Source organism: Thunnus albacares, chromosome 7, assembly GCF_914725855.1.
Source record: "Thunnus albacares chromosome 7, fThuAlb1.1, whole genome shotgun sequence".
NCBI classification, from domain to species: domain Eukaryota; kingdom Metazoa; phylum Chordata; class Actinopteri; order Scombriformes; family Scombridae; genus Thunnus; species Thunnus albacares.
The window spans coordinates 6435887-6443731 of record NC_058112.1 but is presented as its reverse complement, the minus strand read 5'-3'; the positions used below and the strand labels follow the sequence as shown (position 1 = coordinate 6443731).

Sequence of the window (7845 nt, the reverse complement as noted above, 5' to 3'; positions counted from 1 at the left end):
TGTACAAAAATATACCATATGTACAAACATATATACAAAAATATACGTAAAGAGGAAGACCCTCAATAGGGTATCCCTGACCACTATCAGCCTTGTAGGCTACTAAAGAGGCGCCTCGATTTGTCCTATAACAGGTGCAATATGGTTAACCAGAGACAAACAGCATTTAGAATAAATAGAAAATAAAAAGAAAATAGAAAATAGAAATAGAAAAAGAAACCGAGAGTGAAAAATAGAACTCAGATGACTAGTCTACCGAGGGTATGACTGACTAATTGAGAGTCTCAGGAGTCACAAAAGGCTCTTGGTGTCTAGAGTGTAAATCCAGAATATTTCGCATTTCAGACTTATTACAATAAATCAGTGAAAAATACCTAATAGAACAAACAGAACAAAACAAAACAAACTAAATCTGGGAAAACAGAATTAGCTACAGTAAGTAGTGGTGGTGGTGGTAGTAGTAGTAGTAGTAGTAGTAGTAGTAGTAGTAGTAGTAGTAGTACTAGTAGTAAGTAAGTAAGTATAGTAAGAAAAATCTGTAAACTGTGGAGACAGAAAAGAGAGAACTATGTATCAATAAATACCACATAAATTTGGAAGCAAATTTTCCTTAAAAAACAAAAACAAATTAAAAACTTAAAATCATTCACCTGTGAGCACAATGTAAACTGAAATAATTAAGTAAGTCTAGTGATGCAAATTCCCTAACAAATATAGAAAACCAAATGACACACATGAACATCAACAGATATTTTTTGGGGGGTCTTGGGGCAGTTGATTAATTTTTTCCACTTTCTTGGTGGTTCTGGGGAAAAGCAGCTCCTGGACCCCCCATATTCTATTCATTTGCAGGAATATTATTGCATATAGTTGCAGGTTTTCTCTGTGTTCATTTGATGAAATACAAATTAATTTAGTAATATACACCATTTGAGCACAGTCTCGGGTGAAACAATGAACTTAAACTAGATTTTTAGACAAAAAGCGCAGGTGCAAACAATACTGTATAATTGATGATGGTTGAATTCCATTTAGCTGCTTCCTGGTATTGTTCATACTGGCTCACTGTCACACTGTCATGGCTTACTGGGACACTTAAATAGAACAGAGCCCTTGTTAATGTTATTAGGAACATCTGTGCTATTCCCACTGTGATAAGTCAAAATGTCTGCTGTGAAAAAGGTTCATTCATAAAGCAGCAGGACCCACCACTCATCATGTCAGTGGGGATTGTACTTGAGTAGAGCATATTCCCAGACAGATGTACAGCTAATCAAACTCAGTTGACACACAGTGGTCTTGGGGCTTTTGGGGCCTTTTGAAATCTGTGCCCATTTCACTCAGTTGGTAATCCAGTCTAAAATAAGAACCCCCAACTCCATGTCAAAAGAAAAGTGGTGTTATTGCATCACTTTAATGGCATCCAGAGAATTACATATAATAAATAAATACATAATTGATTTTTTTTTTTTTTTTTTGCTGAATTGAGTTTGTTCCCACACAATACCTGCCAATCATTTTTAACGATCCAAGCTTCACTGTCCCTTGACAAATACAGTATGTTGACTCTTGCAGTTCTTCAGGATGTCCTTCAGTCCTTCACCACCTGAGGGCAGAACAGGACAGAACATCTCAGGCAGAGTAAAAATATGAGGGGAAGTGCATGTGTGTGGGCTTCTATGCACACACACATACATGCACACGTGTCTGTGCTACTTGGATGTTTGCCACTAATTTGCCAAGTGTTGAAGTATTTGCTGACACAATAATTCACCCTGTCTTATATTTATAGTGCAACAGTCACGGGGCCATGAAGCATCCCACATTCCTTGTAAAAGGGCCAAAAGAAATTAGTAACCGCTCGTGCATTGCTCACATATTACAGTGCCAGGTATGCAGTGGATCTTGTATTGTCTCCTTCTCTCCTATCTCTCTGTATGAGTGAGATAACAAGTCTGCAGTTTTTATCTTGGAAACCCTCTGACTTCAGCAGACAGCTGTCACAGAGCAATAAAAGGCTCCACCACCCTGCAGCTGGTGTGGTAGGGAGTGTGTTTGTGGGGTAGTGGTAGATTTGCAAGGAATCACAAGAAGGTAATAGTGATGTTCACACCCATACTCTCCTGAAACTCTATGTGTCTTCCCTGTGTTGTATGCAGATGATGCTGCCTACATCTGGTCATGAGTTGTGTCAAAAGGCTGACACATAATTATATTTTCCTCGCCAACAAACTAGTAGAAAACTGAATAAATCAACATGTAGGTGAATGTATTTTGAAAAGAACACATAAGATTATTATAGAGAAGGCTTTTATTTAAAAATCATAACAGGGGGGTTAAAAAACTACTCTAATCTAACTTGCTACAATTAACAATCATTGTTGGTTACTATAAGTCCTAACTGAAATATGATATTGACACATTCTGTGTCTCCATTTGAAAGTCAACATTTTCCACTAACTCTAGACGCTCAGGGTTCTATTGGATACTGGATGCATTTACAGGCTCTGAGAAGCGCTGCTTTTTCAAATTGTGTACCAGCAGAGACAAAGTGAAAACAAACACAGCTGCACCGGACATGGGCAGAGTTACTTTCAGAATAAAAGTAGGTCTTACATGGGCCTTACATGTACAGACGTGTGCAGCTATGACTAAATCCATCAAACAGGTTACTTTATTATTATTAACAAATGTTAAGTATTGTTATTTTATTATATTATGTAGCTATTGTTGTTTAGAAATACTCAAAATCATAGAATTGAAACAAATTAGCCAAGTAAAGAATTTTTATACTTAACTCTTGCATTAATTAGGCTATATGAAGTAAAACATTTCTTCACAGGGTCAATGCGCCAGATTTGAGTTTCAAAGTGATCGTTGACTTGAATTATTTAATCATTTTGTTTCTGTTTCCCTAGTGATAGTTTGGTAGGTGTGTGATATTGAACCAAAAGTATAAACCATCATAATCAGAACAACATCAACCACAACTACAGTAAATGAAAGTAGAGCTGGAAACTTCATTATACTGTATAGCTCTGTTTGAAAAGGGGCTGTAATGTGTACATTTAAGTCAGATGAAGAAAGAAGGCTAATTAGTTATTAGAAACAATTAGCCTAATTTAGCCAATAGGCTAAGTGAGGTGTAGCCGCTTTTTTAACCAACTAAAACCTTTGTGTTTATACAAAGAGGACCTCTTTCAATGACATTTTTGAAAAGATGAAACCAAAATGTCAGCAGTCATTGTCCAAAGCTCTCATGATATTTTGATAACACACATGACTCATGGGAGATGTAGGCAGAAAATCTCTGTTTCATGTTTTAACATTTCAGAAAGTAAGAAAAATAAATATATGCAACCCTCCTGGAAGCTGTAACTAGCTTAGTTATGCCATTGTGGATTTTTTCATAGTAGAAAATGAAAATGAAAAAAAGTACATGTTGTTTTTGCAGTCCTGCTAAAGAAAAAGAAAAAAAAAGAAAAATCTGCAGTGAAACGTTTGGATGAAGTCTACAATGTCTGACCAACATTTCCAAAACAAATGTCAAACATTTTCATCGGAATCGTTACAAAACGAGCAGTCAGACTCAATGTCCCGTTTATATCTCTTAAGGGAAGATTTCACTGGGTAAAAGCTGTGAATGAATTTACGCTGAACTTCTCTCACTTTATTAGTAAGGAGACACTTTTATCCTGTTAGAGATACTGGGCGGAAGTGTGCTGCAGTTGGACTTGACGCAGGTCTACAACAGGGGGGTCGGGAACAAACACGGCAGTTATCATGTGAGGAACAGCTCTGTCAACGACAACATTAGTGTGTTAGTGAGACAGTAACCGAGCTGTGAGGATACTTTGTGACTTCCACTGCCGACATACAGAGAATAAAAGCAGGAGGACTCCGGCGGGACCGTTGGCATCATCCTTGGTGTGTATTTCAGGGACTCTCCGCCGGTAAGTTCAGCAGCCGCCAGCCGCACTTCTCTCCGAGCGTGAGTGCACGACTGAGCGCTTATCAGGAATGCTCTTTACAAATACTTCATATCTGACATCCAGCTCACGATACTCACAGGGAAATGACTTTTTTTTGTCTCTGTGTCGTGCTTGTTTGAAGTTGACTGTTATATGAGTGTGCTGCTGTTGAATGATTTATTCTCGGCTGTAACTTTAGACATTGTAGAGGTGTAACAGGTGACTTGGGCCCAAACAAAGGCTTTACTGGGAATTAGTTTTTCAAAAGCACCTCCGGACTATGATGAGAATAAAGCAAGTAAGTATTAATATAAAAAGAAAATACTTTTCAGATTGGCGCTAATGCACTGCAACTTACTATCATCATTATAATAGAACTGCAATTAGTGCATCAATTAGTTGCCAACTATTTAATTTATCGTCAATTATTTTGATTTTTTATTAATGGTTTTGAGTCACTTTTTTAAGAAAAAAAGTCCAAATTATCTGATTCCCGTTTATCAAATGTGAATATTTTCTGGTTTCTTTAGTTTTCTATGACAGTAAACTGAATATATTGAGGTTGTGGACAAAACTGGACATTTTAGGACGTCATCTTGGGCTTTGGGAAACGGGGATCAACATTCTTCACCATTTTCTGGACCAAACAACCAATCGATAAATCATTAATAATGGACAGATTAATTGAAAATGAATATAATCGATAGTTGCAGCCTTACATTATAAGGATGAACTGTTACAAGGGGTACTATAAGCCATAAAGACGTGATTGTCAGATAACATTCATACTCCAGTTCACAGATAAAAAAAGAAAAATCAGGTAAATTTGATTTTACTTCAATGGCATGGTAGTTCATAAAAGGAGAGGGGTTGCTAATAACTTCATCTCATAATGGACACACTTGCTTGGGTAAATTTCCCCCATTAAACAACCTGTGAAGTGACGGGCATCAGTGTAAGTAGATAAAGCTGTAGAGAAGCCTTACAGTTTCCCATTTGCTCATGGACTTTAGCAGTACAATATTGTATCACGTTCCCTTTCCCTGGGAGGTTTAAATGTGGTGCATCTAAACTTGAAGTTTTGATCAAAACATAATGAACTTATAGTGATATTGTGTGCCTGCTCTCATCTTCCACTTCAATCCTTTGTGTAGCAGGTGGCTTCATGTCCTCCAAGACCTGAAATCCAGTCAGGCGAGAAGGCCCGTCCCATCTTAGAACCCCCAGTTGCTGTGGACTAATGTTTCAGTAGTAGGATAAACTTTCACTCAATTTGCACCTGAGTAATATAATGGATTAGTCTTCATTAGAACTGGATCAGCATCCAAACTTAATGAGTGCTTCCCCGTTTCTTATGTAACCCTGCCAAGCAGTGCAGAGGCAGAATACCAGGCTGTTTGCTGCCGCTGGTCTGCAGGAGAGAAAGAGGTGGGAATCCAGTGTTCATACACTCAGAGAATGTGTTTTTGTGGCTCCATTCATTTACATGGATTATGGATTTGCTGCAAATAAGCATCAGGAAGAGCAATTGTTGCAAGTAGCTTACAGTTGCTGAATGTGAGTGTTGGTCAGAAGCAGCTTGGTCAGCATAAATGGCTAATGGGTCAGAGGTCCTGGACTTGGACAAATCCTTGCTAAATGATGGTTTTAAACTCAAGTAATTGCAGAAACAAGGCTGCTGTTTCTACATAATTAGTGCTGACTGATCTACAACTTAAACCACATGCATAGTTCAGACTGTCCTACTGAGCCCTGCTGTGTTAACTTATGACCTCAAAACATCAGGAAACCGGTAATGGGTGGCGAAAATCTATAAGCTAAAACACTGAAGGAATCTCTGAATTCAATGTGTAGTTTTCAGAACTTAAACTTAAACTTGAAGGCGAACCTCCCACAGTACAAAGAACTGGGCAGCAAGTTAATGACTGTAGAGGTCCTGTTTGGCTCTTTGTCACATTCAAGTAACATTTGTTTCACTGCATGAATGCATGAATGAAAAATGCTGTCACCCACATCCCAGACAAATTACAGTAACTGCCATCTGTGTGTTCATCAACTTCATCCCCCGGTCAGTGTTTGAGTGGCGCCACAGTTTGTGTCACATCATCTTGATTTTCATGTTTGTGGCCTTATTAGAGACTTTGTGTTAGTAAATCATAGCTGAACTGAATACTGTAACAATAGTATATGGAATTTCTGTTGTGTTTTTTCCCTTTCGTGCTTTGATTTTCACTTCCTACTGTTGCAGCCAACCCTTAAGATGTTAATCTCAGAACATTTCACATTCCTTCTTATCTGTCCCATGTTGCCTGTGGGGCAAAAAACCAAGCCGTTGCACAAGCTGTCACTTCCCGGAATGAGTGGTTGACTTATAAGGGGTGTCACTGTATATATCAGCCCAGGGAGAGAGACAGCAAGACAAAAATACACCAGGGAGCAGAGTGTCACTGTCACTGGCTGACCAGATGGGCTGCTGTCAGATGAGAAAGGCCAAGTTGAGCTCCACTATGTGGAAGGATTTTCCAAAGGTTGGGTTGAGAAAAAAATCTGAGAAAAAAGTAATTATTAATTACCTAATATTTTTGATATTAGCATTTAATCAAATGACTAAGTGTAATGTGAGCATTGCTTGTAGTGATGAAATAACACATAATCATTAGCTAACTCAGCAGCTCTATGGAGCCTTTTAGTCTAATATTGTTTGGTCTCACGGCTCTCATCGACCCCTGCAGGCTGTCGTTTCAAGATAAAAAGCTGTGATAAACATGATGTACTCAAGCTGACCAGCACCAAACAGCACACAGACAAAGATAGCTAATTAGCTGATGAAGAAAGTCAAACGTCTAGCATTTTAAGAGCCAAATATTCTTCTCAGGACACTGAACCAGAGTTAAAAGGGGAGTGAATATTGGACTTACATTTGTCACATGATCAGAAAAACGACTCTAAATGAATGCTAATGTTGCTTTGTATCTGCTGGATGTGTAAATAATCATGTTTGCTGACATTTTAGCCATAACAACTAGATAAGTTGGTGATGTGCATGTGTCTCTATCAGCTTGTTTTGATGTGTTTCTGCCATCTAGTGGCCAAAGTTGATTAATGCTGCTTAAAAAGACACTCCTTGATTTTGTGTTCCAAGTGTTGACTGTAGGTGTAAAGATGGGCCTAGCGAGGTGTGATGTCACCCATGTGGTTTGCATTGGAGGCAGTCTGAAGCCCAGAGTTACAGCTTATGTTTGGCGCCATCTTTTCCATTTGGAGCCAGGAGCTTCCAAATAAGGAGTGTGGAGTGTTGCCTTTCACGCTCTGGAAACATGACCCACTACCTCAGACCCAAGCTAACACTAGCTTACTGGGAACACCAGGCTGTGCACACTTTGGCTAACGTTAGTTACTGTAGCTAATTTGTGCTAACAGGGCAGGTATCATAATCAAGTAACGTTAAACTTACCAATGGTGGCAATAGTCCGACTCAGTGCGAGTCTTCAAATCTTATTAATGGAACAATAATTTCCCAAATGACCACCAGCGCACTTATTAGAGGGATTAGAGGGCACAAATTTAGTGATTGAGACCATAATGACTCAAAAAAAAATTAGTAGCACCCAGTGGCATTGCGCTTCCTTGTACTTCCGCATTGGCTTCAGCTTCAAGTCATGGTAGTTGATGCTTGGTTCTAAGAGATAGTTTTACATCAACATTGTGGCTTTGAAAATTAGGCCTAACTATGGAGCTTATTGAATTATTGAATATTTGACTGCCCTCACATGGCAGGTTTCTCTTATTTTTCTCACTTAAATGCCCCTTGAGCATAGTCCTTTAATTATAGTAGAGGTGTCAGTACATTAAAATAGGGGCCTTTTGCTTTAAT

General features: G+C 38.6%; 1 protein-coding gene across 10 annotated transcripts in view; it reads left to right on the top strand.

The window, feature by feature from the left end:
• Window positions 1–3718: 3718 nt before the first annotated feature.
• The window catches only part of mical2b (microtubule associated monooxygenase, calponin and LIM domain containing 2b), a 67658-nt gene continuing 63531 nt past the window's right edge, over window positions 3719–7845 (top strand). For 9 of the 10 annotated variants that reach the window (XM_044356094.1, XM_044356092.1, XM_044356090.1 and 6 more), the window contains exon 1: window positions 3719–3953. The gene's annotated coding sequence lies outside the window, so the exon portion shown is untranslated. The remainder of the gene's footprint in view (window positions 3954–7845) is intronic. The other variant, XM_044356089.1, reaches the window with a different exon arrangement.